Raw genomic sequence first — 10,797 nt, 5'->3', positions numbered from 1 at the left:
CTAAGTTCTGTCTTGAGCTTATTGACCTCGGTTCTGGGACGGTACTTCTCGTTCATCAAGTGCTTGAATGCTGACCACGGTAGTGAGTACGCATCATTTTGTCCCACTTGTTCTAGATAGGTATTCCACCATGTTAACGCAGAACATGTGAAGGTATGCGTAGCGTACTTCACTTTGTCCTCTTCAGTACACTTACTTATGGCAAACACCGATTCGACCTTCTCGGTCCACCGTTTCAATCCGATCGGTCCTTCGGTTCCATCAAATTCCAAAGGTATGCAGGCAGTGAATTCTTTGTAGGTGCATCCTACACGATTTCCTGTACTGCTAGATCCAAGGTTATTGTTGGTATGTAGCGCAGCCTGTACTGCGGCTATGTTTGAAGCTAGAAAAGTACGGAATTCCTCTTCATTCATATTCACGGTGTGTCGAGTAGTCGGTGCCATTTCCTTCAAAATAGTCAAATGGAACAAGTTAATCATACAGAATATTAAGAGTAGTTAATAGTATTTCGTAGCATAATATGAACTCATTTATAAAAGCTTTTTCTTTATATTAGCGTTTTATAAGTTTAAATTCGGGTAGTACCTACCCGTTAAGTTCATACTTAGTAGCTAATATACAATTCAACTACTACAATTCTATATGAAAAACTGATTATAATAATATTTCGCGTTCAAACTTTTATACAATATTTTACAAACTTACAATACCGCTTATTTTACATAAAGCATGAAATATAGCACACAATAACTTTGATACAAGATAGTTGTGAAGATAATTCTAGTTAGTACACAAGTCGTTCAGCAAAGGCAATAAAGACACGTAATTCATACGTCCAGAAACAAGTCATGCATTCTGGTTTTACTAGGACTACTTCCCATCCTTGGTCTTGTGGAACATAACCGTTATGGCCGTTGATAAGACAGCGTGTTGTAACGTCGTCAAAGGGACGAGGGTTACGTAATGTCCAACAGTCCCGTAACAATCTAAAAACCTCATTTCTTACCCCAATTACCGACTCCGTCACTTGTGGGAACGTTTTGTTTAATAGTTGTAGCCCAATGTTCTTGTTCTCACTTTGGTGAGAAGCGAACATTACTAATCCGTAAGCATAACATGCTTCTTTATGTTGCATGTTAGCCACTTTTTCTAAATCACGAAGTCCAATATTCGGATATTTTGAGTCAAAATAATTTCTTAACCCATTGCGTAAAATAGCATTTGGGTTCCCCGCAATATATGCGTCAAAGTAAACACATCGTAACTTATGGATTTCCCAATGTGATATCCCCCATCTTTCGAACGAAAGCCTTTTATAAACCAAGGCATTCTTGGAACGTTCTTCGAATGTCTTACAAACTGATCTCGCCTTAAATAGTTGTGCCGAAGAATTCTGACCGACTCTAGACAAGATTTCATCAATCATGTCTCCGGGTAGGTCTCTTAAAATATTGGGTTGTCTATCCATTTTGTGTTTTTATACTGTAAAATAGACAAGAGTTAGATTCATAAAAAAAATACTTATTAATACAAGCAATTTTTACATATATCTTAAAGCATAAGCACACTATATTACATATATTACACCACACGAATACAACTATCTTATTCCGACTCGCTTGTTTCTTCTTCTTCGGTTTTGGTTCATTTTGCCAAGTTTCTAGGGATATATGATGTTCCCCTAATACGAGCCGTCGTTGTCCACATTGGTTTAGAAAAACCTGGTGGTTTAGAGGTTCCCGGGTCATTGTTACAACTTAAGGACTTCGGGGGTTGACGATACATATAAAGTTCATCGGGGTTGGAATTAGATTTCTCTATTTTTATGCCCTTTCCCTTATTATTTTCTTTTGCCTTTTTAAATTCAGTTGGGGTAATTTCTATAACATCATCGGAATTCTCGTCGGAATCCGATTCATCGGAGAATTGGTAATCCTCCCAATATTTTGCTTCCTTGGTGGAAACACCATTGACCATAATTAACCTTGGTCAGTTGGTTGAGGATTCTCTTTTACTTAACCGTTTTATTATTTCCCCCACCGGTTCTATTTCTTCTTCCGGATCCGATTCTTCTTCCGGTTCTGATTCTTCTTCCGGTTCCGACTCTTCTTCCGGTTCCTCTTCGGGAACTTGTGAATCAGTCCACGAATCATTCCAATTTACATTTGACTCTTCATTATTATTAGGTGAGTCAATGGGACTTGTTCTAGAGGTAGACATCTATCACATAATATTCATATGTTAAAAATATATAGTTTCCAACAAAAATGTTAAGCAATCATTTTTAAAGAAAATACGGTCGAAGTCCAGACTCACTAATGCATCCTAACAAACTCGATAAGACACACTAATGCAAATTTTCTGGTTCTCTAAGACCAACGCTCGGATACCAACTGAAATGTCCCGTTCTTATTGATTAAAAACGTTCCATATTAATTGATTTCGTTGCGAGGTTTTGACCTCTATATGAGACGTTTTTCAAAGACTGCATTCATTTTTAAACAAACCATAACCTTTATTTCATCAATAAAGGTTTAAAAATCTTTACGTAGATTATCAAATAATGATAATCTAAAATATCCTGTTTACACACGACCATTACATAATGGTTTACAATACAAATATGTTACAACAAAATAAGTTTCTTGAATGCAGTTTTTACACAATATCATACAAGCATGGACTCCAAATCTTGTCCTTATTTAAGTATGCGACAGCGGAAGCTCTTAATAATCACCTGAGAATAAACATGCTTAAAACGTCAACAAAAATGTTGGTGAGTTATAGGTTTAACCTATATATATCAAATCGTAACAATAGACCACAAGATTTCATATTTCAATACACATCCCATACATAGAGATAAAAATCATTCATATGGTGAACACCTGGTAACCGACAATAACAAGATGCATATATAAGAATATCCCCATCATTCCGGGACACCCTTCGGATATGATATAAATTTCGAAGTACTAAAGCATCCGGTACTTTGGATGGGGTTTGTTAGGCCCAATAGATCTATCTTTAGGATTCGCGTCAATTAGGGTGTCTGTTCCCTAATTCTTAGATTACCAGACTTAATAAAAAGGGGCATATTCGATTTCGATAATTCAACCATAGAATGTAGTTTCACGTACTTGTGTCTATTTTGTAAATCATTTATAAAACATGCATGTATTCTCATCCCAAAAATATTAGATTTTAAAAGTGGGACTATAACTCACTTTCACAGATTTTTACTTCGTCGGGAAGTAAGACTTGGCCACTGGTTGATTCACGAACCTATAACAATATATACATATATATCAAAGTATGTTCAAAATATATTTACAACACTTTTAATATATTTTGATGTTTTAAGTTTATTAAGTCAGCTGTCCTCGTTAGTAACCTACAACTAGTTGTCCACAGTTAGATGTACAGAAATAAATCGATAAATATTATCTTGAATCAATCCACGACCCAGTGTATACGTATCTCAGTATTGATCACAACTCAAACTATATATATTTTGGAATCAACCTCAACCCTGTATAGCTAACTCCAACATTCACATATAGAGTGTCTATGGTTGTTCCGAAATATATATAGATGTGTCGACATGATAGGTCGAAACATTGTATACGTGTCTATGGTATCTCAAGATTACATAATATATAATACAAGTTGATTAAGTTATGGTTGGAATAGATTTGTTACCAATTTTCACGTAGCTAAAATGAGAAAAATTATCCAATCTTGTTTTACCCATAACTTCTTCATTTTAAATCCGTTTTGAGTGAATCAAATTGCTATGGTTTCATATTGAACTCTATTTTATGAATCTAAACAAAAAAAGTATAGGTTTCTAGTCGGAAAAATAAGTTACAAGTCGTTTTTGTAAAGGTAGTCATTTCAGTCGAAAGAACGACGTCTAGATGACCATTTTAGAAAACATACTTCCACTTTGAGTTTAACCATAATTTTTGAATATAGTTTCATGTTCATAATAAAAATCATTTTCTCAGAATAACAACTTTTAAATCAAAGTTTATCATAGTTTTTAATTAACTAACCCAAAACAGCCCGCGGTGTTACTACGACGGCGTAAATCCGGTTTTACGGTGTTTTTCGTGTTTCCAGGTTTTAAATCATTAAGTTAGCATATCATATAGATATAGAACATGTGTTTAGTTGATTTTAAAAGTCAAGTTAGAAGGATTAACTTTTGTTTGCGAACAAGTTTAGAATTAACTAAACTATGTTCTAGTGATTACAAGTTTAAACCTTCGAATAAGATAGCTTTATATGTATGAATCGAATGATGTTATGAACATCATTACTACCTTAAGTTCCTTGGATGAACCTACTGGAAAAGAGAAAAATGGATCTAGCTTCAATGGATCCTTGGATGGCTCAAAGTTCTTGAAGCAAAATCATGACACGAAAACAAGTTCAAGTAAGATCATCACTTGAAATAAGATTGTTATAGTTATAGAAATTGAACCAAAGTTTGAATATGATTATTACCTTGTATTAGAATGATAACCTACTGTAAGAAACAAAGATTTCTTGAGGTTGGATGATCACCTTACAAGATTGGAAGTGAGCTAGCAAACTTGAAAGTATTCTTGATTTTATGAAACTAGAACTTTTGGAATTTATGAAGAACACTTAGAACTTGAAGATAGAACTTGAGAGAGTTCAATTAGATGAAGAAAATTGAAGAATGAAAGTGTTTGTAGGTGTTTTTGGTCGTTGGTGTATGGATTAGATATAAAGGATATGTAATTTTGTTTTCATGTAAATAAGTCATGAATGATTACTCATATTTTTGTAATCTTATGAGATATTTCATGCTAGTTGCCAAATGATGGTTCCCACATGTGTTAGGTGACTCACATGGGCTGCTAAGAGCTGATCATTGGAGTGTATATACCAATAGTACATACATCTAAAAGCTGTGTATTGTACGAGTACGAATACGGGTGCATACGAGTAGAATTGTTGATGAAACTGAACGAGAATGTAATTGTAAGCATTTTTGTTAAGTAGAAGTATTTTGATAAGTGTATTGAAGTCTTTCAAAAGTGTATAAATACATATTAAAACACTACATGTATATACATTTTAACTGAGTCGTTAAGTCATCGTTAGTCGTTACATGTAAGTGTTGTTTTGAAACCTTTAGGTTAACGATCTTGTTAAATGTTGTTAACCCAATGTTTATAATATCAAAAGAGATTTTAAATTATTATATTATCATGATATTATGATGTACGAATATCTCTTAATATGATATATATACATTAAATGTCGTTACAACGATAAACGTTACATATATGTCTCGTTTCAAAATCATTAAGTTAGTAGTCTTGTTTTTACATATGTAGTTCATTGTTAATATAATTAATGATATGTTTACTTATCATAATATCATGTTAACTATATATATAACCATATATATGTCATCATATAGTTTTTTTACAAGTTTTAACGTTCGTGAATCACCGGTCAACTTGGGTGGTCAATTGTCTATATGAAACCTATTTCAATTAATCAAGTCTTAACAAGTTTGATTGCTTAACATGTTGGAAACATTTAATCATGTAAACATCAATCTCAATTAATATATATAAACATGGAAAAGTTCGGGTCACTACACACAGGTATAATGAGATTGCGTCCCGGGATGATAGACTTCTTCATCGACTTATTGCATGCACTTTCAATGCAAGAGTCGAAGGCAACGAAAAGGTTAAAACGTTGGATCTATGGATAATGGATCAAATAAAACGAGGTTACTATACTGATATTCCTGTATTGATAGGAAACTATTTTCTGGCCATCGCTACCGAGACACGGAGAGAAAAGCCACTTCTTGGAGGCTACTATATCACGAGGATTGCTCGTCGCTTCGACATAGATTTCAGCCGATTGATGGAGTGTACTAACGTCATGAAACCATTAAAGAAAATTTCTTATATCAACGCTAAAATTCTCATGAAGGATGCAAATGGGCATTTAGTACCTTTTGTGGCAGGTGGCGCAGGTGGCGTGAGTAGTAGTGGAGCAAACGTGCAGCAGGAACAGCAGGTAGAGGAATTAGCAGAAATGGAAGCCCAGACAAATGTTCAAGGTCAAGGTCCTTGGTATCCGTCTCAATCTGGTTGGGATGATTTGGTCAACAGTATGAACAGTATTAGGTTGGGTCAGCAAGATATGGAGCAACGCCAGATTGCTCAAGTGCTTAACCAGGGATGGAACAGTTATGGTATTGACTGGAATAACCATAACACCGAGTTATATTATTCCAACCCCGATCAGTACTATGGAACAACACGTCTGACGCCCCAATAATACACTGATCCGCAAAACCCACCTCCACCTTACCCAATTTATGATACTAACGCTTCAATGCAGGATGCCAGGAGCCGATTTGAGCAGGAATACCCCCGAGGACGCCGAAGCAGAGATGGCTCAGAAAACTACTTTTGGCCTTACAACAACTGAAGGCCTGCGAGCTCATGATCATTTTGTTGAAACATTTTCGAATAATTTATTTGTTATGGTGTGTTTTTAAACAATGTTTGGTTTGTAATATTAACTAATCGTGTGGTTTGATCAACGGTTGTGGTTGTAAAAACACCGTTATTTTTATTATTATGTGTGTAGTTTGTTATTTTGTGCAGCGTGGTTGAACTTCAAATACTGGCATTAAGTTCAGCAACATTTGATATTATGATGTATGTATGTTGATAATCGAGGAATGGACGATGCTCTTATGCTAGCAGTAAGTTCAGCGGCATTCGTTTACATGTTTCACGATTTACAGGTCAAAAATTTGAAAATTTCTAAAAACACCCTATCACTTTGCCCTCTAAATTTAATCATTTTTCTGATTTCATGCAATGAGGGCCTTGCATGATCTTAAGTGTGGGATGGGAGATAGAAATTTATCGGGAATTCGTTTAAAAAAAAAAAATTAAGGCGTTTATGATAAAAAAATTTAAATTTTTCAGGTAGCCTTAGAAACGAAATTTGTCCAAAACCATTTTTACATACATTGTGTTCTAAAACTAGAAAAGAAATGTTGAGTTATGTTTTAAATTATTAATAGTCTTTGAAGTTGCACTATCATTCAATTATTTGGATGAAAATCCTACTAGTTTAGTAGAGCTAACTTGTAGGTCACTTATACCAAAACGAGTGTAAACCGTGAGAGAGCGGTGATTGTATAGCGTGGTCGGAAACCGGATCTCGCGCCAGATCAAAAACCCTAAGGACGATCCTCATTGTTTCTCCTAACAAGGACAATGTTGCGTCCGACTATTTCTTATGACCAATAGGATGTATCTATTCCATCCTCAAGGAAGTAAAGTCTTCCGAATGACACGCTTACTGATTCAATTCAGAAGATGTAGTCTAGACCAGTTGTAGAGTGATGAAAAATCTTGTAAAGTCATTGCTAAAATCGACTGGAAATCTACCAGGCCTCAATATCAAACAGGGAAACTGGTAGTCGAAGCTTTTCTCAGTGAGGGAGAATTGCTGGCCAAATGGGAAGCGCACCATGATACACAAAATGTTAGTGAATTGATCAGATTCCCAGTGGATAACCTCCGGAAAGGTAAGATATCAGCTTTTAAGCCTGATGAACCTCAATCTTTATGGTTGATTTAACGAATTAGATGATTACCTCATAATTGTCAATGATGTTCGGACGTAATGTGTATCCTCCTAAGCACATTATTTTCTTACCGACATCTCATGATGTTAGGTACCGTGGGAGGGATTGGCTTGACCAGTAGCGGGAAACCCGCACTCATTTTTCAAAATTCAGAAAATCCGACAAAATCGGAAAACGTGCCTAGTATTAAAACTAGCATGATATTTTCAAAACCATAAAACGTTTTCATCAAGGTACTGATTTCCCTAGGATCAAATTTTTCGGATACTTGACTCTAATCTCTCAAAAATGTGTGTGTGTGTTTTCATTGTGTATATAGCGTGAGTGTGATTATAATATATGTGTGTGTTATACTTAAAGCGTGTGTTAATATAGCGTGAGTTGCGTTTCAAAAGAACGTGTGTGTTTCGTGTGCTTCGAGTAATTTGTGAAAAGTTTGTAATCTATATTGTGTAAGTATGTGTGTGATATTGTTCTACTTTGTAAAGAAAGAATTGCTTGAGGACAAGCAAGGTTTAAGTGTGGGGTGTTTTGATATTGCTCAATAACAATATATATATCTATCGCAATATCGTATAAAATACTCTCGAATCAAGGTTAATGAAAGCATTTCTACAAGTGATACGCCAAGATATGCAAATTTATATCGGAGAGTGATCTGTAAAGAGTTTTGATGATTTATAACCGTGGTTGATCCCGATACAAGTTAAAGTCTAATTAGTGCTCTAAAATAGTAAAACAAGGCTTCAAATGATTGGGAATTCGGCCAAATGAAAGAAGATTGAAAAGAAAACGAGACAGTCAATTTTAGTACAATGGGACGCCGTCCAAGGAAGTGGGACGCCGTCCAGGTTTTTTTTACTTGGACGCCGTCCAAACTTTTGGGACGCCGTTCAAGCCTTAACAATGGGACGCCGTCCAAAAGCTAGGACGCCGTCCAGAAGTAGGTTTCAGCGAACTTTTGACTTTCTGACCTACTTTCTCCACTTTATAACTCATGATTGAAGGCCAGTTTTAGAGAGTACGAACCAGAGAATACAGAGACGAATTTTGGGAGCAATATTGGAGAACTCCAAGCTCTTGGAAGAGGCTCAACATCAAGGCATCAAAGATTAAAACCTTCTTCATCCAAGAACTCATTGTTCTTGTAGGTTATTTCTTGTTTTAAAGCAATAATTTCCATTGATAATCTGATTATTATGTTGTCTGTCACAATGATTGTTGGCTAGTTTCTATAATGTTTGTCTAGATTAATAACCGAGGTATTGGATGTAATCCTATTGATTGTATGTATTATGCGTGAAAGATTGAAGCTTGAATTAAAGAACCATGCTTATTGATGTTTAATCATTTGTATCTAGTTAATTGATATGTTGTTTATAAAGAGAACTCTTGTTGATGTATCATATTGATTTACAATCAACTTGTCTTAGATTGATTGTTTACTAAACCGAACCAAGGGGGTAAATTAGATCAATACGATTAAACGATATAGGAATGAATTGTGTAGAGCGAACGCAAAGACAATTGTTATTTAAGTCTTCGATCTTGCTAATCAACTAGTCACAAACGAAAAGGTCTAGGTAATAGAAAACCCTCACTTAGTACTTCTAGTTTGAGTACTCACTAAAGAGAACTCTTGGCGGGTCGATTTAGGTGATTATCATATTTCATAGTTATTTGATTACAAACACAAGAACTTTAGAGAAAAGGGAACCCTTGATCTTGTAATTGTGTTTGCGTGTTTATTTAAGAGAACTCTAAGTGAACCTATTAGATAACTTACACACATAATCATTCAATCAGGCCTTAATAGCAAAACTTACATCCAATACCGAGGGTAAAATATCTAGACGAACATTTCATTTCTTTGATCCAAATCAAACTATCTTACTTGCTTTCTTTGCATTTGTTTTCATTATAAACTTAAAAGACCAAAAATATTGTTTTTACTTTTTAACCTTCTTTGATTTGGCTAAATCGTTAAATAGCCACAAAAACATAATATCTTGTACTTTTAAGTTTCATTTACTTAGTTAATCATAATATAGTTTCTAATTCTAGTTTGGCTAATATAACTGTCCATGGAACGATACACGGAACTAAACCATTATTTATACTACTACACGATCGGGTACACTGCCCGTTAGTGTGTAACAGTCTTTTTAACCGGTATTTTTCCATACATTAATTTATATACCCAATTTCGCACATCAATACCTTTCCAACGATATAAGATACATGTCTTAAGTGTTTTCGGTTCATAAATTGCGTTTGATTGAAGTTTGGCTCGACACTTAGAAAATTTTCAGCAACTCATCAGGTCTGTTATTTGGACGTCGTCCCACACTGAAACAACCCAACCCGTATTAAACAAGAGTAAATTTTTTTTAAAAGTAATTAAACATTTACGCGCCATTCAACGATGTAAACCATTCCATACGATCCATTAAAACAATACCACAAGTTTAATGTTTACAAAAAGGCACGAAGGCCATTAATCAAAGGTAATACAATTCGACCCACTTAAAATGATAGTTTTAATCCAAACTACACCTGAGCATGGTTTGGGGCTAAACTACCCAAAACTCTAGGTCGGCTTCAAAAGCTTCAACACAAATCCAACATGGGGAACTAGTATCCAACAACCCCCTTTCCCTTCTCCGCACCTGCATCTAAAAAGATAAACAACGAGAGGGGTAAGTTAACGCTTAGTGAGTGCAATAAGTATACACATGCATATATAACCTACTTACTTGCAATCTCAAACACAATACCGCATACAATCTAGCAATTCGACAACCATACAAACATCATGCCACTACAACAAAAGTGTACATATAGGACACCCAAATTGGTCCTATAATGTCACTTTATAGGACCTTTTGGCCTGATAGGACCAACATGAGGTGTGTATCAACTAAGGCGGTCGTATAAAGTATAGACGCAAAAAAGTGTCGTAAAAGGTAATAAGATTGTGAAACCAATTATCGGGTCCTATAATATAATTAACGACCACACAGAAAAGTCCTTACAAGTACATATCGAGTGACTTTTATTTAGATTGAGACATACAAAAGGGTCCCAAAAGTAAAAAAAAAAAATACGTTAGTACCAACAAA

This window comes from Rutidosis leptorrhynchoides, chromosome 4 (genome assembly GCF_046630445.1).
Source record: "Rutidosis leptorrhynchoides isolate AG116_Rl617_1_P2 chromosome 4, CSIRO_AGI_Rlap_v1, whole genome shotgun sequence".
Lineage (NCBI taxonomy): Eukaryota > Viridiplantae > Streptophyta > Magnoliopsida > Asterales > Asteraceae > Rutidosis > Rutidosis leptorrhynchoides.
The sequence above is the reverse complement of the archived record's forward strand: the minus strand, read 5'-3'. Positions refer to the sequence as shown.